The sequence below is a fragment of the Balaenoptera physalus genome, assembly GCF_965194825.1.
Source record: "Balaenoptera physalus genome assembly, chromosome: 13".
Classification (NCBI taxonomy): domain Eukaryota; kingdom Metazoa; phylum Chordata; class Mammalia; order Artiodactyla; family Balaenopteridae; genus Balaenoptera; species Balaenoptera physalus.
Genome location: NC_138892.1, coordinates 34,159,670 through 34,183,790, shown reverse-complemented (window position 1 = coordinate 34,183,790; position 24,121 = coordinate 34,159,670). Strand labels below are relative to the sequence as shown.

The following is a 24,121-nucleotide window of genomic DNA, read 5'->3' as shown; positions in this document are numbered from 1 at the left end:
TAATATCCAGATTTATATATAACCAGCACACTGAGCTTTAAGTAAGGGCCAGGCTCTGTGTTAAGAATTTTATGTGCTGTAGTTCATCTAATCTTCACAATAAACTTGTAAGATAGGCACCATTATTTTGTCATTTTACACATGTGGAAACAAGTTTATTGCAATTAAATGACTTTCTTAAAGATATATCACCTAGAAGTGATAAAGGTAGGAAGGACTCAACTCAGAGAAAGTTGATTTCAGAGCCCACAGTCATAACCACATGTATTCTTTCTACTTTGAACTTGGGATGAGAGGAGTTTTCTGGTTATTTCAGCATAGAATACCATATAATAAAGGTTTCATTTTGTACATTTTTGAGATCGAAGATTAATTTAGAAAAGGACAAATGAGTTAAAATCAGAAAATAGGTTTAATAAATTAGTCCCTAAATGCAGAGACACAGGGAAATCACTCTAAATGGAATCTTGACAATGGATTAGTAACGGAGCAACCATTTTACATAAGGATATGCCTTTTGAAATCAAATTACGTAAATGGGAAAATAAGGTCTATTAGTTCTTGAAGATTATCTCCATTTTTATTGGAATAACTAGATGTCTCTAGGTAAGTTTGTAAATACACAAGGGAACAGATCAATTGGATTAAAAAAAAATCAAAGTTCCAGTACAAATTGATTTTTTTTTTCAGAGAATTTTAAAACATTATAAAACCAGTTTGAACAATCCAAAGCTTCAGTATATTATTTTGTTCTATATCCATAGATTTTTTTTATGATACAGTCTCTGCTGTATGGTATTTCTTTAAAATCATTGCTTTTTTGTAATTTAATTTGAAAATGTTCATTGTTATACACATAAAATCTCTCTAAATGTAAGACCTCTTTTACGATATACTCACTTATTTGCAATATAGTCAAATTTTAATATCAGAATTATATTTCTAGAAAGCGATCTTAGGAATCATATAGTTGAGTATTTTTATTTGATAAGGTTAGGTGAAGAATTACAATGATCTGTGTTTTGTGTATCCATTCCCTTGTGTGTTACATCACATTCTTTTTAAATTTTTCATTTATTAATTTGTCATATGGATAAACCATGAAGATGCAAATATGAATATAATATTTCCCCTCAAAAAGCTTAGAGTCTCTTAATAAGGAGTCTTTTAAATTCTAATTGAATATCAAATTACACTCAGCTTAATAAGTACCTCTGTTTAGCAGAGCTAGAAAGGGAGAACACTGCTCCTACCCAAGGGAACCTGTAAATACAAGTTAGCCAAACCACTCAAGGTTTGCTACTTGCATCTGAGAGGTGATACAGTCAAATAACAGTAAAGATGGGAAGCAGAAGGGGATTTCCTTGTCATAATCTTACTGTGAGTTAGTCATGGAGTTACAGATAGTATTTTCTTCAAAATATATATTATTTTCTACAACAAAATTGTCATGCGCATGTTCAGTAGGTGTCAGCATTCTGCTGGGGGTTGGAGACAGATAGTTGCATAACCAAGACAAATTTTTTTCTATCCTACTGCAGCATACCATTCTATAGAAGCCAATTTCCAGAGCCTACCATCTCTACCTGGATATACAGACATTTGTAACTCTACATGTTCTAAACCAAATTCATTTTCTGCCCTTCTCCTCAACTCTCCTTACATCTGTTCTTGGGCCTGCTGTCTTATTTTGGCTAATGACAGCACAATGCCTCTGCACTGCTGCAGGGGGGAAAAATCTCAGCATCATTCCTAACTCTTCCTCTGTTGCCCTCACTTATGACACACACCATCCCACATGTAGTAAGTAATCAAGTTCTGTCAATTCTATCTCAGAAATGTCTCTGATATTTTTTGCTAATCTTTTTTACCATTTTTTTCCTGACCCTCCTGCCCCCTCTAGAATGTAAGTCCCTTGAGAGCAAGGACTTTAACTGTGTTATTCACTGCAGTATCCCTAGTTCTAGAAGAGTTCCTGGCACATAGTAAGCCCTCAAATGTTTGTTAAATGATCAAATTAAGTCCTAATTCCAAAATAACATAACAACAACTAATATTTTTGGAGGATCACTATCTGCCAGGCACAGGGATAGTGCTTTGTAAAAATTTTATACTTAATCCTCAAAATTAGAATAGATTGGCACAACAAGGTTGGTTGGACTCAGAGGCCCATGTTGGTAGCTACAGGGTTTTACTCAGTTGACCTACTACAATATTATGATTTATAAGAAATATATATTTGGTCTTTGTTCACAGTTCCAGGCTCAAAGCTCCCAAAACATTTGGCGCTTTCTAAGTGCTGAAAGCTTAAAGGTGTCTCTTATTTATGTTAATAAGGTGACTTGGGAATGCACTAAGGATGGGGGCTGGTTGCCAGGAGAACCAACCATGTGATTAGAAAGTTGGAAATTTCAGCCCTACCCCCCAGACCTCCTGGGAGATGAGAAGGGCTGGAGGTTGAATCAGTTGCCAATGGCCCATGATTTAATCAATCTAGCCTTCATAATAACCCAAAAGGATGGCGTTCAGAGAGCTTCCAGGCCGGTGAACATGCTGGGAGAACAGCACACCTGGAGAGGGCATGGAAACTCTGTGTCCTTTCCTCATACCTTGCTCTATGTATCTCTTCCATCTGGCTGTTCCTGAGTTATATCCCTTCTTAATAAACTGATCTACTAAGTATGATGTTTTTCTGAGTACTGTGAGCCACTTTAGCAAATTAATCAATCCTGGGAAGGGGTCTTGGGAACCTTTGATTTATAGCCAATCGGTTAGAAGCACAGGTAACAACCTGGGCTTGCGACTGGCATCTGAAGTCGGGGGGGTGGGGGAGGCAGTCTTGTAGGACTGAGCCCTTAACCTGTGGGATCTGATGCTATCTCCCAGAAGACAGTGTCAGAATTGAGTTGAATTCTTGACACTCTGCTGGTATCTGTGAATTGCTTGATATTGTGTGGAAAGCACACCCCTGGCCTCCCCTTCCCCCCCACACAAACTTTGGAGTTGGGTCCAGGAATCTAAAAGACTTACCAAAATCTACTCATTTCTACAGTTCATCTACCATGTTATTAGCATTATCTCTCTAAAGATTCATTATAATTCTGTTTTCTTATTTAAAACCTTTCAAAGATTTATACCTCCTTGTCATTCCATGTTAGGTGCATTGTAACTTGACTTCAGCCTGCATGTCTAGTCTATTTTTCAGGGATTCCTTTCTAACAATTAATATTATAGCTACGAGGGCCTACTCACTTCCTAAATGATGCCATTTACCTTATCATATGTGTGTTTGTTTTTATTGTTTTCTGTGCCTCGAATTACTTTCTCCTTGTCTGCTTAATTAACTCCAATTCACTCTTAAAACTCAGCTTTAAATCTCATCTTCATTTGCTTGAAAGAGATAACATGGCAGCTAGATACATCGGAATTTGCACCCTGGATTTCCTACTTACTGATTGTGTGATTTTAGGCAAGACCTTAATCCTCAGGTTCTTCATTTTAAAACTGGCACATTAACACCTGACTTCAAGGGTTATTTCTTTGACTACAGGAGATAACAAAGCAACTAGAGCTTGGTACCCACCTCCCAAAAAGTCTATCAGATCAATTCTGTATCCCAACATCATCAGTTTAATAAACTGCTCCCATTTAGTTCACATTTCTATTTCAAAACTTGTAGCAATCATATCTGTTTAAATTTCCAAATCTAACCATCTGCCAGTCACCAAGTAGATTGTAAATAAATAAATGTTGAATTTATTGCTCACTGAGATATAATCACATGTAATCAAAGGATACTATACTTTCTTAAGCCAAATATAATTTGTGGAGGTTGTTTTTATTATTCTTTACTGCTAGTAATAAAGAGGTGATGGATTCTGTGCTTACATAAGCTTTCTATACCTTTTATATCAATAGTCCCACACAGTTTTATCTGTTCAGCATTAGAATCAAACAATGAATTAAATAGAATGACTCAGATTAGAAAAGGTCTCCAGCCCTATCAAGCCTTGTCATAGTTTAAGGCAAATGTAAATGTCAGTGTCAGGTCAGAAAAGATAGAGTTGAAAATTAGGGTGAGTCATCATGGGAAAGAAAGGCAATGCACAGCCAATTGGAGGGCGGGACTGGCTCTGCTATCACACAGGAGGAAAGCGATAACGGAAACATTGCTGGTCCAGTGCTGACTTTAGTATGCTTTGTAAATAGTTTATTTAAATACATACAAACTGCTTTTCAACTCCCTGGGCAGAGGTACGGCCTGGTAAAAACTAGTAGAGTCTTCTCCCAGTGTCATAACCCCAAATTTCCCTTCTGCTTCTTGTGGCAGTTATCGTTTCCTGCTTTGCAAAGTGTCAGGAGGCTGGATCCCCCAAAAAGGGGGGAGGGGAGAACTTGCTGAAATATTTCTTGGAGATTAGAAATTAATTTATTGTTTTCTTATATTCATTTTCTTCAGAGAGAAGGGGGCCACTTAGCTAATTTAAAACCACTGCCCATGATATTAGTGACTACACTTTATATTTATACCTAATAAGAAACTTTACAAGATAGCTATATTACAATTAGATCCTGGCTCAGAGTTTTCCTTTTATTCATTGATGAATGTGTGCAACATTAAAAAGAACTGTGAAAGTGTAATGGTTACAGAATAGAACAGAACAGAATGTGTCTAAGGTTTAATTTTAATTGCATATAACTGTATTTGGATGGACAGCTTAGAGAAAACCACTTAATGATAATCAAATTTCTTAATTACAAGTAGCAATTGACTTGGACAGACATTTGTTGTGCCTATAATCCTATTAAAAGGAGCACTTTGGAAATCCAAGTGTTTTTTTTTTTTTTTCCTGCATTGGAAATATCATTTTTCATGACAATGACTTGTAAAGGAAGGAAATAAAGAAATGGTCATATATGTGAAGTCATGCACTGTTTTATAGAAAAGGCAAAGGAGGCTCAGAGATTAAATAACTTGCCTGCATTCACACAACTATTAAATTACAAAATAAAAATCCATACTTAGTTTTGTACATTTTGAAATCCCATGCTAACTGGTCAAAACAAAAACTGCTTGCAAATAGTTTGTAGGAAATTTGTGAGCTATATATAGTCTGATGTTTGTGTCCCTCTTCAGATTCATATGCTGAAAAATCTAATGCCCAAGGTGATGGTATTAGGTGGGGCCCAAGGTGGGACTTTTGGGAGGTGATTAGGTGATGAGAGTGGAACCCTTATGAATGAGATTAGAGCCCTTATAAATAAGGCCCCTGAGAACTAGCTTGTTCCATCTGCCATGTGAGGATACGACCAGACCAGAAGTTTGCAACTCTAAAAAGGACCCTCACTGATGCTGGCACTCTGATCTTGGACTTTAGCCTCCAGAACTGTGAGAAATAAATGTCTGTTGTTGATAAGCTATCCAGGCTGTGATATTTTGTTATAGCAGCTTGAACAGGCTAAGACACTGTTTCTATAGATTGATACTGAAGTTGAAATCAGTATGATTGTGGAATAAAAAAGAATACAGTCTATGCTAGAGCTCCTCACTTAACTATGCATTTATGAGATGAAGCTTGTAATGTGTCTTAATATTAGTGAGTGTCACTACCTGTACCTGGTACTACATAAGAAAAAGCACATTAAATGGAAAAGTTCACCCACCTGTATCAATGAGTAACAAACACCTGTTGAGAAATCTATTATGCACAAAGCATTGAGTTTTTTAAAGAAGGTTAAAGAGGCAAGACTAAAAACTGATTAGCTGCAATACATATTTATGCATTGCTTTCTAAGAGAATATTAGTTATATCATAATCTGGAAGAGAATGTTTATAATTTGCTCAGTGGCTCAAAGTATACTTTATTTTATATTAAAATATTTTTTAAATGACTTAAAAGTCAAACTGATAATCATAGGATATCAATCTAAAAAGGGATGCAAAGATCATTAATCCAACCACAAATTTATGTAGGAGAAAAAAAAAAAAATCAATGCTAGAGAGTCCAAGTGACTGATGTAACTTATCAATAGGAAAAAGGCACAGTGGGGTATACCAAGTGAAATGGTAGGTAAAACTGCCTAATGCAAATTTATATAAATTGTTATTTCTGTTTGTTTCTGTTCCTCTCCCATTCTCTCTGGTTTTGCTCACCTTTTACAGTTTTATTTATTTGAGTTAAATTTGTTTAGCATGCTGAACAAATTTAATTTTGCTGTCATGCACTTTAATGCATGAGAGCAAAAAATTTAATAAATTTTAAAAGACAGAGCAAGACTAGATTATGAGTGTGTGTGATATCAATATTCATACATAAATATCAATATGAATGAACATCAAAAACAAAGCAATATATCAATTGGAACAAGGCCTAAAAAACAGGAATTTCATGACAACATCTGCAACGTTCCCATGATGTAGGTTTCACAAAAAATAGCCAGGTGAGGGAGATTCCAGGTTCTAACAGAATTGGCTTGGTCGATGCAATGTGTGAAAAAGGAAGAATTTCAAATAAATATCTAGATTTCTTTTAAAATTAGAGTGTATAGTAATAATGGGCTTTCATTCCCACACTGCAACAACTGGCTGGACCTAAGTATTAGCTAATCCCATTTAGATGGGGAAGGCTTTTTCCAGTTTCATACAATCTCCCCACCTCCAATTTCTTAATATTTTACTACTGAAGTGCATTACTCATTTATGTTACCTATATGATTCTAGACAGTTGAGTATGTAACATCTGATCCAGAGGAAAGTGAACCAAGCTGTAAAAGGTTTTGATATTTTTCTCCCTAATGGTATGGTTACCCTTGAGGTGGAGAGAGATGCAATATACACACTTTAAGCATTTCCCACCCTGCTAGAAAAGGAAAAAACAGAAAACAAAAAATCTTGTCATTAGATGTGACTCTCTTAGCTTGATTTCACTAGATCCTTACTCATCTGACCTCATATTTGGTATTTTGATAATCAGAGAAAAACATTGTGGTCTTTACTGTATTTATCTCCTTATAAGGAGGAAATGTGTTCAAATTATATTTTTTGGCTATTTCTGGTCTCTGTGAAACTGAATTTTGATGATATATCCATAGTATTATATAGTATTATTTGACTATAATAAGATTTTGCTGATTATGCATACATGTATGTCCAACTCAAATAATATATATATTTCTTATTGTAAATTAAAAAATTGGCAAAGTTGCCATCCATTTCAATGTCTTATGTATTCTTTTAAGTGTGAGTCCTTGTGTCAGGACCTGGTTATATCTGAAGCCCTGGTTACAGGTAAGCATTTACAGTGTAGGGCCCAAACTAATGAATTTTAAATGATAGCACTATTACTTCTAAATATGTCCTAACAGATTCCTACAGCACATACAACAGAGTCAAATCTATTGAAAATGAGACAAAGAATTACCTTTACCTTTTTTTTTTTGGGGGGGCGGGTCTAGGATGCTATGGTTAATTGACAAAATGCCCCAAATTCTTCCTTGTATGTTCCACCTTTTCAATATGACTATAACTTCTCTCATCGAGAGGTGGAGCCTGTTTTCCACACATGAATGTAGGTTGACTTTTCTATACATTCGGCCAAAAGAATGCTGTAGAATTAATAGTGTGCAATTCTAAGCCTAGAACTCAAGAGGCCTTTCATGCTTCAACTCTCCCTCCGGGAACACTCATTGCCATGGGAATAGGCCAGGCTAGCTTGCTAGAGGTACAAAGGCCATCATCTCAGCCAAGGCCATCCTAGAGCAGCCAGCTTCCAGACAACCCAGTAGCTGAGTGCAAACACCTGAGTAAGCCAAGGGAGCTCAGTCAAGCCCAGCCCAGACTCGCAGAATTGTCCAGGTGACCTGTAGACTCAGAGGGAAAGTGCATTGTTGTTTGAAGCCACTAAGTCAGTAATTTTCAAAGTGTCATCTAGGGTTACCTGGGATCTTCACCACCTTTTTCTGTGGAGCTGCAAGGTCAAAACTACTTTGATAATTATATGAAGACTTTATTTGTCTTTTAATTCTCATTCTGTCAAGAGTCTACAGTGGAGTTTTCCAAAGTCTTCATAATGTTTTATATCAAAACCGTGAATACAGTAGCAGAACTGAGAACCCAACAGCCTCCTACTGAGCCACATATTAAAGAGATTAGCAAAAATGAAAACCAACGCTACCCTTCTCACTAAATTTTGCTCTGCTTAGAAAATGCAGCTATTTTTCATAAAAATACATTATTTATGAGTAATAGGTTTATTGTTAATGTTAAAGGAAATGATAAATATCTTAAAATTTATATTTTAGTTTCTAATACAGTAAATATCAATGTAAAATGCACATAAACAAACCTCTTTGGAGTCCTCAATAATTTTTAAGAAAGGATCCTGAGAACAAAAAATCTGAGAACTGCTACACATTTCTTATTTATTTAGCATTTCCACATAATGAGAATAGCAGTTTGTTCCTCAAGTAAAAATCACTATGCTTTGTCCCTCATGACATAATTCCCCTAGCACACCGTGCAATTCTAAAGCCTTACGATCCATAACCTGTGGATATATGTACTTTCATTTCTAGAGTAATATTCAGTCATTTTCAGTCTTATCATTTTATATTTAAAAAATGGGACTTATTCCCTTTCTAAAACACATGCAGATCAATATCAGTCTATCTAATTTGTAAGCAAATATTTGCTTGCTGATTTTATACAAAGCAATAATTTCCATGGAACACAGAAATACAGAAGCTGAGAATTTTAACTAAGAGAGCATCCATTCAAGGCATCTATTCAAGGTTTTGCCAAATTTAGCTTGGGGTTGCAGGTTAAAGAATCCCAGTGGAGTTGTAATAATATGCACTTGGGGAGGTTAAGTTGCTCATAAATTTTATTCTACTAAGATCAAAACAAAGGATTTTGAACTGGGTATGCTTCACTGCTCTAACATTATGTAAAGAAATGAAATAAAAAGTGAGAGATGACTACTCAATTCCTGAGAAGTCCATATTTATAAAAAATGACAGATAGGTAATATGGGATCAAACATCTGCTGTGATGAAAGGATTATAAAAAGTTAAAATTTTCTGCAGGCTAATACTGCATACTGCAATGCAAGACAGCTCACTACAATATCTCATATGAAGCTGGATAATTCAACTGTATTTGAATAAAATAGCTTCTTTTGTTTAGTATTTTGTTATTAACTCTTTGATTTAGCTGTAGGTAGTTGAGTAGTGAAAATGCAGGAAGTAGAAAATGTAATTAAAGAGCCCTACCCCTCAATGCATTGAAAGGAAAAATGAACTACATACACTACAAATATTTGGGACAAAACAAATTACTGTGAATTTTAATTGCTACTAGACACTGTTGAAAAATAAAATTTAAAAAGTAAAACAGCTTATGAAAATGAACTCGGTACTGATTGATTGAAATTTATGTTTGAAAATTTCCTCCCTCCCTCAAAAAACAGCTTGTTATAAACTGAATGATTTTGTACTGATATTTTCACATTATCTTAAAAACTCCAGAAAAATAGCATGTGTTGTATTTTAAAGTAAAAAATAATAATGGATTTTATATTAAAAAACATAGCACATGGATATTTTAATACTATTTTCTACAAATAAATCTGGCTGATTTAAACCAGTGTGAAAGTGCCAGCCTCCAAAGGGAGTAAACAGAAATTTTTCAAATGTTTACGCTGGAAAATGACAACAACAGCTGCTTTATATACACATCTTTCACGTGAGTAAAGAGAAGAAAAAACTTGTGTACGTGTCCTCTCCAATTTTAGCCACCTTTTCCAACTACCATATGGGTAACTTCATTAGAGAGCCCGCATGGGCATTTTATGAATTGCCCTCTTAGTTAAATAGTAAGCATTAATGGTAATTACAAGAATATCAAAAGCAATAAAATTAATACCGTGTGATTTGGGAGTCTAAAAGATTAGAAGAGGAACGAAAATTATGTGTTTTTGTTTTCTTCAAAAGCAGAATCAAACAAAGACTATACTCCTTTTCACTCTTGACAGGGCTTAATATTGTAGTTTAGCAATATTAATGTGATAAAGTCCTTGCTTCAGGGAAGAGAAAGAAGTAACAGAACCATATCAGAATTATGAAGGAAAAGGTTGGAGACTTGTAGAGGTAGAAAATTAGTTTGAATTGAAGTTTTAGCAGAGGTCAACTATTTAAGTTGAGTCAAAAGAGAAAAATCTCACTGCATACACCATCTGTGAAATATAAAGAATTAAGTATTAGCATTTTTAGTAGACTCTAAACACTTTATTATCTGCTTCAAGCCAGTATACTGGATCTATATAGCCAGCGTAAATTCCTAATGAAAGCAACTGAATAAAATTATGTATACAAATGTATGTGCATACTTTTAAAGAATCTTGGATCTGACATGAAAGAAATCTGCAAAGACTAAGATCAAAGTAAAAGCAGGAATCCTAAGAGGTATCACCAAAGCCAGCATACAACATGAGAACTTCTAGAGATCCTCGGAAAGCTTGAGCTTCCCTTTTGACTGCTTCATGAGGATAAAGGGAAAAGTATGGTAGAAGACTTCTTCCATAAAATGAGAAAGAAATCTCATGGGGAAAAAGGGTCTGAAAGGCAATATACAGTCTTGTCCTTAGTGCTGGCTAGAGAAAAAAAAAAAAAAAGAATTCATATTAACAAGTTGGTCCTCATCACAGACCTGAAATCTACATCCATGCTATTTGAAAGCATTTAGTTTAAAAGCAAAGCATTTAGTTTAAAAAATGTCCTGGATTAATAGTGCCCTTGAGTGACTGGTAGAAGCAAATACTTTAAAAATGGAACTCCAAGTCTGGCCTTAAAGAATTTTCATCAATAACATTCCACATGTGTGAGATTATAGTCAAAATCAAAACACACAAGGAAAATAAGATTTCACAAGTGAGAACAAGAAGGAACTGGAAGTGCAATTAGAACCATGAAAATTAAAATAGAGGCTCAACTGAAAATAAGAACAAGAAAAAGAGACTATTAAATTTGTAAAACACTCAAGTGGAATTTTGTGTCAAGAATTATAAAATTAAAAGAATAAAAAGAGATTAATTTAAAATAAATCACAAATACAGATCAAATCAGTGAACAGGATATAGACTCAAAGAATATGATATTAAGAAAATATGAAATGATTTGGAAAAAAATTAAGAGACATAAAAGATAGAGAAAAATGGAAAGAGTCACACTAAATGAGGTAATGACCAAGGAGTTCCAGAATTGCTGAAAGACATCTATCCTCAGATTCTACACAACAAGTCTAAAGTGGGATACATAAAAATTATACACGTCATAACCAGCTTCAGAACACCAAAGAACAAAGGAAGATTTTAAAAGCAGCCAAAGAGAAATAGCAAATTACCTATGCAGGTATAACAATTAGACAGACAGTTGACTTGCCATTAATAAATGGAATCCAGAAAATAACAGAATAAAATCTTCAATGGTGTCAGAAAAATCTTTGACAATGTAGACTCACAGTTCAGAGAAACTATTTTCCAAGGACAAGAGCAAAATACAAATACATTCAGACAAAGAAAAACTGAGAAATCTTCACTAAAGGAAAGTCTAAAAAATATACTTCAAATAAATAGATAAGGTGGAAGTTCTAATAAGAAGGAACAGTGAAAAAATAGTGGTAAATATGTGAGTAAATCTAATATAATATTAATTTATAATACAGTAATGAGAATATCTAATTCTTGGAATAATAGAGCAAAAATACCCACAGCATTGATAAAAAAATCTGATGGCTCATGGTAATTAAAATAATCTAATATACTTGTATTTTAGAAGGAAGTTAAAAATATTAACATGCCTCTGTGTGTGTGTGTGTGTGTGTATGTGTGTGTACTCATTTGCTCTGAGAGATATCTTAATTGTATTAGTTGTAATAGTATATTTTATTTTTGTTCTGTGGCTTGTTTTTCTCTTTTAGCATCAATAAAATTTCCAAGTTTTAATAAAAATATCAAGTTACATGCTTTGATAAACTCAGAAATTTCCAATAAACATTCTCTAGAGTTTACAGTAAAAGTAGTACTTTTGAACAAATAGAATGTATGCATATAAAACTGATGAGCAAATACCCTCAATTTAGGCATGCATAACTACCCTAAGACAATTTGACTTATGGAATATCTTTGATAATATATTAAAAAATTTATAGCCTCTCAAACTTCTACTGTGAATGACACCCAATCTCACCTTAAGAAAGAAGTTGTTCACAATCTGTCCTGTGCAGAAAATGTTGATACACTGGAAAAAAGAAAGCCCAATATTACTAATACAATCCTCTTGTTTATTATTTATTAAAGGTAAAAAAAAATTATTTTAGATAATTTGTTATTCCCATGCAATCATATTATATTCATATTCACTAGTTTTCTAAATTGAGAGAAAAATATAGAATAAACATTTTAACATAATGCTTTAATATATATATCTCACAGAACAATTCTTTATATTAAGTTAAATTATTCATTAAAAGTAGCCAAATTAAATGTTTGAAGTATATATTATATAATATAAAGATATACACATATATTTTAACATTATCATATTCCTATAACTTTCTTTGTACCTCTGTATCCAAAAGATTCCTTTTGAAATCTTTCATTAGAAACTCTACTGGTATCAATATACTCCTTGAATAATTAATTTTTTTACTTTAATTTATAACTTAATTAAATTTATAATTTAATTTTTAATTTATAAATTTATGTTTTGGCAGTAGTTTAACAAGTTAAAAATTCTCAAAGGCATAGAATTTTATGTGTCCATATCTTCAGTTTAGAGAGTTTTATTAGCTTGCAACAGAAGTTCTGGATTAAGCAGTACATTGGGTTGATCAACATGAGCTTGTCTTTTTTATGATAAAAAATGATCAAATTAGTAATTTCATATGGCTCAAGTGTAGATAATTAACTGGCTCACACAACTTAAAAATCTACAGGTAGACCTGGCATGTTTTCAACATTCTGCTCTTATGAGGTTGGTTTCATCCTAAGGCTCCCCTTGTGATATTAAGGTAAATGCCACCAGCACTTAGGACTACATCCTTTCTCCTTCTTCTCAGGTAGAAAGAGGGGATATTTACTTTACCATATTCCCCCCAAAAAATCCTGAGATGTACTCTGGACTTGCAAAATTCAGCCCATAACACTGGCTTAGCTGTGTTATATAAATCCCACCCCTGAAGCCAGAAGAGGAGTCAGTCTCCACAAAACCATATGGATCCCCAAACTAAAGTCTGGCATAACAGAAACGGGGATGGGAGAAGGATGCCATGAATGCAATGGAAATCATTCACTATTTTGTCTCGAAATTTTTTAATGTACTAATAATGAGTCTAGCTAAAGTAGGAAAAATGAGTCCTGGCATAATTCCTGGGACTTCTGGATGACTGATATTTACCGTTTTGGCCCTTTTATTTTTCTTTTTGAGAGGAGAGGATTTCTTAAAAATCCTGTGTCTTTGATTCAGGGTTTTACAAGTAAGAATGATTTAGTATTTACCCATTATACGTACCAGATCTTAAGGTGAAGAACAAAAGCAAAATCCTATTTGGCTGTGATCATGTGTGAACTACAAATGGGCAGGGGAAAACTGTTTCCAATCAAATGGGACGTCGCCGAAAAAGTACATGAGCTAGTTTGTTCCATGTTTATCCAAGTTATTGATTTTTCCATCATATATAAAGTCTTACAACATTAAAGAGATTGTTCCTGCTACAACATTATGAATTCATTGCTTGGAACACAGTTTGCTATTGAATGTCTGCCAGATTTTGTTAACAGAGATATTCAGAAGAAAACTGTGCATCTATAACACAATGAATACATGAAGTCTCTAATAATGTCTTTAAAGTCATGTGCATATTCTTTAAGCACAGATAGTTTGAGGAATAAATGCATTGTTATTTTGCATTATTTTTCTCCACTAGGCTTAAAAGTACTATTTATATTTTAAACATTTAGTGCTTCTCTGGGCTATTTAGGTACTTCTGAGGAACCAATAATGTTATTTTCTGAAGTTTAATGCTATATAAAGATTTATTGTTTTACACAATGGTTAACTGTGAAAATTCATATGCTCTTGAGGCACAGATTTCTTGGCCTCTCCGGACACCTTCATCAGCTTTTTTCATCTCCACTTAGATGCGGTGTGGTCAGCTTCTGTGGTCAAAAAGACCCTCACTAGGATTTCTGTAATTCTCTTCTATTTTTTTCATTCTTTTGTAGCTTCCAGGTATAGCAAGAACAGTTGCAATGGGAGATTGATATTTTAAAATGGTAATAGTCATTTTAGAATTTTCATTTCAAATAAATTCATTTCTCAGTATGGAGCTATTATTATTACAGCTAATTGGTTATACCTTAGCACGGAGAGGGTGGCACCTACAATTATTAGAGCAGGGCAGAAAGGAGGTAGGACTTAAGAGGGTCTAGCTACAGATTCCAAAAAATTTGGTATGCAGAAGGCTATAGTAACAATGAGTTTAATTCTGTGCAAGCTGGTACTTAGCTACTGCAGGGCATTTGGGCTATGGAGTTTGTTTTCAAACTTATGAATAGAATGTATTGATAAAGGCATTCCAGACACTAGAGGTGGTGTTCAGATGATCAAGCAACCATGAAAAACTATTGGGTTTGAGAATATAATAATATCCTTCAAGACAAGGTGTTTCGTAATGGACCTAAGTCTTGAGTCTTTTTACTTACTAGTGATGTGACCTTAAACATACTTCAAGATATGTTTTAACAAAAGATCTGATTTTTTTACAGTGTGTTGATGAATTTTCTAAAAGGCTGATTAACAAAATGTAATCTGCTGATTTGTCCTTGTATGTATATCATCAACTGGAGACTTCAACATATACTGTAAACACAGGATCTTAGGAACCCATTAGTGGTTTATAAGGATTGCATTTGGATTTTGTATAATTGTGCATATATACTGAAGAAAAACATCAGGGATGTACCTGAGAAGAGATGCATGAAACAAGATATTCAATTAAGTAAAGGGTAATTAAGCAAAAATAAATTTCTCTGATTGTATAGTCATATACCTTCTCTTAATAAACATTATTTTGATATAAAAACAAATTTATTAGTATAAGAATTTATTCTATTTAGATAGAGAAATAAAGCATATGAAAAAAGGGTGTTTTATTTTTCTAGTTATTAATATTTAGCATGTTAAATGGCATTTTCAATATGTCTTAAATTCTAATAGATATGATTTAGATGTATTTAGTTTCATTTTTGGGTGTCTTCCTTTTGAGGCATTACTATGAACAATGGTTAGTTTAATATCCTTCTGTTCTTTAGCATGAGTAAAAACATTGTGAATTATGCTACAAATAATGTTAGCATAAAAAAATTAAAGAATTTTAAAAATAATTGGTTAATAAAATTATTTTATTATTTTCAGCAAATTTCCAATATTTAAACTTTAAATATTCAAATATTTAACATTATAGATACTTAAATTTATATTATATAAGTACACATTTATAAATACATATAATTATTCAGGTTGCCATAATAAGAGTTTAATAATAAATTTCTATGATCCTTAAATTTTATAAATGTAAACTTTGTTTCTGTATAAAATGAAAATATATGTTGAAAAAAATCTCAGGGTAATGGTAATTGACTAAGCATTCTACAAAGAAATAGTAAACCTAAAAATAATTTATAAATACATATAATTATTCAGGTTGCCATAATAAGAGTTTAATAATAAATTTCTATGATCCTTAAATTTTATAAATGTAAACTTTGTTTCTGTATAAAATGAAAATACATGTTGAAAAAAATCTCAGGGTAATGGTAATTGACTAAGCATTCTACAAAGAAATAGTAAACCTAAAAATAATTATACATTTTTAATGATCATGGAAGGATTTTCAAGATAATAAATCTCAGCAGGTGAAAAATATCTGTAACAATTACTTTCTGAAGAATACAGAGCCATTCTTTGATGATGTATATTTGAATACACATTCACTAGATCCCTAATTTTTGGATAAATGAATTGCTTTAATCACATAAATGTCAGCTATTATTATATTGTATGTTAAATAATAAGAAATGTGTACTTTCTGTATTATTCTCAAGCAATTTCCTTCATGAGCACATGAGCAGCTTCAAGAATCAAATCGATCACACTACATCACTCAGTGAAATTTATAGCAGATAAGGAACACAAAACATGAGAGAAAATGAAAGAGAGAAAAATTACCTTTCTCAAAAAAAATCTATGCTCATCTGAATCTTAAATCATGTATTCTTTTCCCTTCATATCATTCTTGATGGGACTCTTGCAGGAAAAAAAAAAAGGGATTAAACTGACAGTGCTTCACTGTCAAGAGAAACCTATGGTCAGGGATATACCTAATTCCTAAAGCTTTCATTATTAATATTTTATGAGTCTCACTGATCTGTCCTATCTAGAAGAAAAATTTATCTTTCATTTGTGCAAGCACTACCTGCTGAGTAATAGATTTCTTCTCTGTAAATTGAGTGGTGAAATGCAAACGGCAGCAAAGGTAAGAAGAGGCAAATTGTTCTTTTATTGGAGTCTGGCTGCACTTTTCTGGAGTTGCAGAATCAGCCAAGCAGAGTGAAAGATCCTTGGGGAACTAGGAAGTGTCATATCTGTTCTAACATACTTTGGCCTACACATGTTACTGCCCACATGTTTAACCTGACTTGTAAATGAGATGATTAGCTACAGTGACTTTTTTTAACTTAAATATTTACAAGTAAGTTTGGTGCCTACAATGTTGGAAAATCACTAGCTCAACCTTGAAAATTTCCTTCATTGTAGATGAAGTGACGAAAAGGCAAATTAATGGTCTTTGAACACTTCAAACTGAAAAAGTAGGATATTTTGCCCCTTGGTTGAGCATGGTTTGCCTTAGCTGAACTAAGGAGGCCATTTAAGTAGGCTAAGAAGCCAACTACGTAGAGTCATCTGTGACACTGGAGCTGACTATTCCCTGGGCAGTGTTCATCCACAGAAAAGTGAAGTAGAGGAAGAGGGTCCAGGATCCCCTTTCACAGTCAAAAAGATATTGGGTGTCCATTTATTAAGTCCACCTGAGATAGGCTGGGACCTGGGACCCTTTGCTGCAGTGCTGCAATGCTTGCACCTGGACACACCTCTCCTTGAGCAACAAAATACAAAGAAACTATATGGGACTAAAAATAACTGCATGCATGCGCAGTTGGGGCAAATTCTGGACAAGAGATACAAAAAGACCAAAAAACCCCAACTGACACTTCTGAAGAGCTGGGAGCAAAAACTGGGTCAGGAGCAAAAGCAGGGTACTGCACATGACCCCTGAACTCAACACCACAAGAGGGGTGAGCAAAACACCTAAGCCACCCCTCTGGCCTGACCCCCGGACACGCCCCTACCCTCACCCCAGATAAGGAACAAGCTTGTCCCCCGCAGGGAGCAAACGAGCAAGGGAACCTATTACTTGTTCTTGCTCCCCGGCCCTGCTGCAGCAGAGGCCCCAATAAAGCCTTGCCTGAATTTCTTGTCTGGCCTCTAGTAAATTTCTATTAGTTGGGGAAGGCTAAGAACCTTGGTCAGTATCATACCTAGACCACAGGTGCATCTAGTTGCACAGGAAGTAGAATGTGATTCCCACATGTGGTTGAAAAGATAACTTCTGGATAAATGTATTTAGTGTAAAAGCGGAAAAAAAAATTCTGGTTTCAAATGAGTATTTTTCTTTGCTAGAGAACATAGAATTCAAAACTATATGAAAAAATTGTTTCTTTTCTTCAGAGCTGTTATCTCAATTTTTAATTATATATTGACTAGTTTAATTATTTAACATCTTTCTAATCTCTTAGAACATAAATCGGACCCTGTTTATTTTGGCACACAATTGTATCCCCAGAGTCTTGTACAGCATTGGCAAGCAGTAGGTAGTCAACCAGTTTTTGGTAAAAAATGTGCATATTTTAAATTTTCATCAATGTCTACTAGCATGTTCTATATAATAATAATGTTTGTGGTAAGAGTGATGATTTATTCAAACTACAGCTACTGATCATAAATTTACATAAAGCACTGTGTTAGAAATGGGGTGATACTAGAATGTTTAAGATTAATTCCTGGGCCTCAAAGAGTTGACCATCTAGTTGCGAGAATAAGCATATGTGTAGAGATTATACAAAATGTGAAATATTAAGTGACAAGAGAACATATTAGTTGTAATTGTACATAGGTATTAGATAAACAGAAATGAAAGGACATCTTGATAAGGAGAACTACATGAGTAAATACATTGGAATCAAAGGAATATAAATCACAAACCATAAATTATGTTGCTAAGAATGATATAGCTTAGAACGACTGACAAGAGAACACTACCCCTGTCTATAAGAACCATCTAAACCCAGTTCTTTCATTGATTTGTGTATTTAATTTTTGTAGTAGAAACACACATGATTCCCATGAACTGAAAGGATCTACATTCGACACTCACTAATATAATATTACCAGAACTACATGAATATTTCTTTTCTCACACTCCAGCTGGCTGCTGTATCCTTTCAAACTTTTTAAATCTTTGCCAACCTAAAATGTTTGGGGGTAGAGGGGGAATGGCCTCTTGTTTTCACTTGATCTTTACTTGGGATTTAGGTACCTTTTCATATCTTTATTCTTTCTTCTCTAAACATCAGTGCTTTTCTCATTCCTCCTTTTCCAATTTGTTTGCCTAAATCCTGGGCATCCTCACCCAGGCTAGACAAATGGAGTGAAGTAGATAATAATTTTTAGAGAAAAGTAGCCATTTGTAGATATTTCCTACTAAGCAAAATGGTTGTTAGTTGTTGCTTATCAAAGGGTTTGCTATACTAGTCACTAGTCACTAGTTTCAACAAATATTTTCTTTTCCTTTAAAATTTTCTCAGGCATACTTCTGGAAATTTTTAATTAATTCAGAACTCATTTAAGCCTTTGTTTTGGCAATAACTCACTAGCTCTGTTATTCTATATATTTTCTTAAAATTGACGTCAATTTGTGAAAACTATTATTTTAACCAAAAAAGTATGCAGTATATGAAATGAGTAATCTATTTAAAAAATAATATAAAAATTTAAAGTTAAATAAGAAAATACAACATGTTACATACGCTGAGAAAACCATAATTCAAAAAGAGTCATGTATGACAATGTTCATTGCAGCTCTGTTTACAATAGCCAGGACATGGAAGCAACCTAAGTGTCCATCGACAGATGAATGGATAAAGAAGAGGTGGCACATATATACAATGGAATATTACTCAGCCATAAAAAGAAATGAAATTGAGTTATTTGTAGTGAGGTGGATGGACCTAGAGTCTGTCATACAGAGTGAAGTAAGTCAGAAAGAGAAAAACAAATACCGTATGCTAACACATATATATGGAATCTAAGAAAAAATAAATAAAAGGTCATGAAGAACCTAGGGGCAAGATGGGAATAAAGACGCAGACCTACTAGAGAATGGACTTGAGGACATGGGGAGGGGGAAGGGTAAGCTGGGACAAAGTGAGAGAGTGGCATGGACATATATACACTACCAAACGTAAAATAGATAGCTAGTGGGAAGCAGCCGCATAACACAGGGAGATCAGCTCGGTGCTTTGTGACCACCTAGAGGGGTGGGATAGGGAGGGTGGGAGAGAGGGAGACGCAAGAGGGAAGAGATATGGGAACATATGTATATGTATAACTGATTCACTTTGTTATAAAGCAGAAACTAACACACCACTATAAAGCAATTATACTCCAATAAAGATATTTAAAAAAAAAAAAGAATGGAATAATCCCATTTGCATCAACATGGATGGACCTAGACATTATCATACTAAGTGAAGTAAGTCAGAGAGAGAAAGACACATATCCTATGATATCACTCATATGTGGAATCTAAAAAAAAAAAAAAAAAAAAGATACAAATGAACTTATTTACAAAACAGAAACAGACCACAGAATTCAAAAACAAACGTATGGTTACCAGAGGGGAAACGTGGTGGGGCGGGGGGGATAAATTAGGAGTTAGGAGTTTGGGATTAACATTTACATGCTACTATATATTTATAAAATAGATAATCAACAAGGGCCTACTGCATAGCACAGGGAACTCTACTCAATATTCTGTAATAACCTATACGGGAAAAGAATCTAAAAAAGAATGGATATATGTTTATGTATAACTGAATCACATTGCTGTACACCTGAAGCTAACACAACATTGTAAATCAACTCTACTCCAATATAAAATAAAAATTAAATTAAAAAAATAGAATGTCAGGTTTCCCTGGTGGCACAGTGGTTGAAAGTCTGCCTGCCGATGCAGGGGGCACGGGTTCCAGCCCTGGTCTGGGAAGATCCCACATGCCGCGGAGCAACTGGGCCCGTGAGCCACAACTACTGAGCCTGCGCGTCTGGAGCCTGTGCTCCACAACAAGAGAGGCCACGACAGTGAGAGGCACGCACACCGCGATGAAGAGTGGCCCCCGCTTGCCGCAACTGGAGAAAGCCCTCGCGCAGCAGCGAAGACCCAACACAGCCAAAAATAAATAAATAAATAAATAAATTTATTAAAAAAAAAAAAAAATAGAATGTCGTTTACATTCCCGAAACCTTGAAAATTCTCTAAATTTGCTAATTTCGTAGTAACATATTTCTGAAACTATGTAAACTTTGTTCATATCCATGAATATTATTTGATGGCCTTTTTATAGATATAACCCACTGGTAATTCCCACATTCTACTCTTTTATTCAAAGCATCAGTTATCTGGATTTAGTTTTTAAACTTCCTCACCTTTTTTCCTTTATCATCTCTATCATTTACACTAATACATGGCTTTTTTTTAGGGTCACATTTTACTACATAACAGAATTCTTTTGTTTCTTGCTTATTGATTCCTTTTTCTTGTTTTTTAACCATTCACAATAATTACATCTTCTTTAAAGACTAGTGGAACTTTCTTTAAAAGATAAGTTGAAGTATAAAAACCGGTGGTTTGGATGCATGTATTCGCCTAGTGACTCATTTTTGTGTATCATCTTAAAGCCTTTAAAATGTGTGTAAAAAATCACAACATGATGTGGACTTTCACAGTTTTTCAACTACTAATGAAAAACCAGGAATGTTAAATTCACAAATGCCAAAGAGTAATCATATAGTCAAGTTCAGGAGAAGGGCAGGGAGTTCATTGGTGAATCTGGGTTGGAGGAAAGGGGAATAACGTCTGTTCACTATTCTTTTGTGACACAATGGCACATAACAATGACATTGGGGAAAAGTTGTGGATTAAGGAAAACATCTTCTCACTGAAACTTTTGGAGCTCTCTTTTCCCAAGCATTCAGGCTCCAGGTAATGTTCCTGTTTGCACAGCAGCTACCCTTCTGGCTTTTCAGTATATCCCTAACTAAATGGTGTCTATTGTCTCTTCCAGCCAATTAGATAAGTGAATCAGATAACTCTGCTGCCAAAATAATGTCTTAAATGCAGCTGCAGTCAGACCACTCTACACTTTGATCCCTGTATTGTTTTCTCATTGTCTGTTTGGTTAAATAAATTTCTTTGCCATGTATTTTATTCACACCAAGCATCTTATGCCTCAGCCACAGTGGACTACCTGCCATTTTTCAAACACATTTCATATGAACTTTCAAGCTTCAGTGCTTTTGAACATATATTCCATCTTCCTAGAACAAAATCCTGATCAAATGCCACTTTTTTTAGAAGGTCTGTAACCTCTGCAGCAATGTTGGTCATCCTTTTCTTGAGACTATAATTAGAGGATGAACTACATCTTACTGCAATCTTTCTGTGAATGTCTGTAACTTCCCAATGCTGTAAGCTCAAGGACAGAAATTATATTATGTCATCTTTGTGTTTGGAATATAATAGATATTGAATAATGGATAAATGACTAATATAATGAAATTATATGACATTTTCCCACTAACTGGAGCTGTTCAGGGAAAATAACACAAGATTTCTCTAGCAGACAGAATTTTGAATTCTATGCACTGCTATTTGAGGAGGTATTTTTGATTTGGCAGTTCTTTCCAGACCTCATAATAATAGATTATCATAGATTTACTTAAATTTAAGGGCTTTTAAAATCTGATTTTAACCTACATTGCCTCACTTCTTTGCTTAGTCATTAACTAAATTTTACCTTAGATAGATATTTTTATAAGAGAAAAAAAGGTTATAAATGAAAATCCACACTTAATTAACAATGGGTATTTTTTATATCTATACATTTTAGTTATTAATATGATGTTGGGGCCTAAATTATCTAGAAAGTAATATTCCTTCAAATTAACTGATATACATAAATGCTATAATAAATCTGCTAGAAAGATAGTGCAAAATAAAAAGCCTCATCAGAAAGATGACAGCTCTCTTTTGAATAGCTCTTTTGAGTAGTTTGTGTAAAGAGTATGAATGCCCCCAAAATCTATAAAAATATTTTGTATCATGAAAAATAAAATATTCAAACTATTCTCATAACCTCTTTTACAAGAAAAATAAACTTAACAGTCTACTAATAGTGATAAATATTTTCCCCAGTAGTTTATTCAATAAGGCTTACAATTAAATTATACTTAAAAATTTACAGTGTTTTAAATTTGAAAATGCTTCAAATATATTACTGTCATAGATTCTTAAAACAGTCTTATAAAGTAAGCTCAACAATTTTTGGTATTATCTTTATCTTTTATATTAGAAAACTGAGACCACAAGAGATTTGGTAATTTCCTCAAGGCAACATATACAAAATGTCTTCTAGGTTTGAATTAAAATTAATCCATGATATATTATGTGGATAAATGTCTCTCTGTCATTTTTTACTTGGTCTCCCCATGATTTTAATAAAAAGGTAAGAGTTTATTCAACTCTAACAGATATATCTAAATGTCTAATTTAATATTTTATTTATCTTTTAGATGTAAAAAACATATTCAATTTTCAAGTTTGCCCTCAAATTCTTCCCAATTCCAATTTCATTAGTGGACAGTCTTAAGTTTATGCAAAGCATTTAGAGAGATATCCACATTTCTAGGAAAAGCATTGAGTTTAAAGAATATAATATTTTACACAAACATTTCATTCAATTCATATGCCAGAGCATTCCATTTTCCTGGAAGATCGAACATCTCCCCTTAATGTTCACCCTAGTGCCTCCTTTGTGTTCTATTCATCCCTTTGTTCACATTTGTTCACCCCTTTGCTGATTTCTTCTGCCTTCAGAAGGAACCATAGTTCTACTGACCAGCTGGGCTAAAACCAGTGTTTCTAGTGTCCATTCTGCTGGTTGAAAACAGCTATCTCCTCTGTTCTCTTGTGGCTGCAGACATTCCCTGCCCACCCGAACCCTCGCCCGGGGATATATCCATTCTGGAAGGGCGGACATAGGATAGTTCAAGCGCCAGTGTGATGTGGCCTGTATATCTGATAAAGGCTATTCTACCTAGACTGTGGTAGCCAGATACGTTTACTTTTCTGACACAAAACCAGTGTCAGAACACTGTGGTTCTGATTACCATGAACTAAAATGACAAAGATTCTATCCTTTTGGTTCTTGCCTCTCTCACTTGACAAGCGCTATGTCTTAAGAGTACCAGAGCAACAACCTCTGAACAGGAGTCTAACACTTGTGGAGTAAGCCATCACTCCCACACCATCCACTTTATGATGCATATCAGCATACTGAAACTGATCAGAGAAGTGGGAGACAGCAGTCTTACTCAGAATGGAGACAGAAATAAAGCAGGAAGCAAGAGAATGGACACAGAGCGTTGTCTTTTGAAAACTTTTTTGTTCTCAATTTCCTAGAGGTAGAGAGGGAAACATGCAAATATGGCTATCAACTAAAACAAGACCTACAGCTTCAGTTTTTCCAAAGGAAGTAGAGATCTCTGGAGATGACAAACCTATCTGAGGCTCAAGGCCTCTAATCCTCTTTTTTTGATACACTGGGGGAGGCCTCTAGACAGATAGCCCTCTTTGAGGTTGTCATGTCACTCAAAGAATAAAGAATT

The 24,121-nt window shown here is 34.2% G+C and overlaps 2 protein-coding genes across 12 annotated transcripts in view; both read right to left on the bottom strand.

The window, feature by feature from the left end:
• MGAT4C (MGAT4 family member C) overlaps nucleotides 1-24,121 on the bottom strand; it is an 828,975-nt gene that overhangs the window by 38,322 nt on the left and 766,532 nt on the right. For 9 of the 11 annotated variants that reach the window (XM_082419025.1, XM_082419029.1, XM_082419019.1 and 6 more), the window contains one exon: nucleotides 12,245-12,295. The exons of 1 other annotated variant lie outside the window; for it this stretch is intronic. The gene's annotated coding sequence lies outside the window, so the exon portion shown is untranslated. Of the gene's footprint in view, nucleotides 1-12,244; nucleotides 12,360-24,121 lie in introns of those variants that run through there. One more of the 11 variants, XM_082419021.1, reaches the window with a different exon arrangement.
• Nucleotides 1-24,121, bottom strand: part of RASSF9 (Ras association domain family member 9) — a 417,955-nt gene that overhangs the window by 187,759 nt on the left and 206,075 nt on the right. The gene's annotated exons all lie outside the window — the stretch shown is intronic.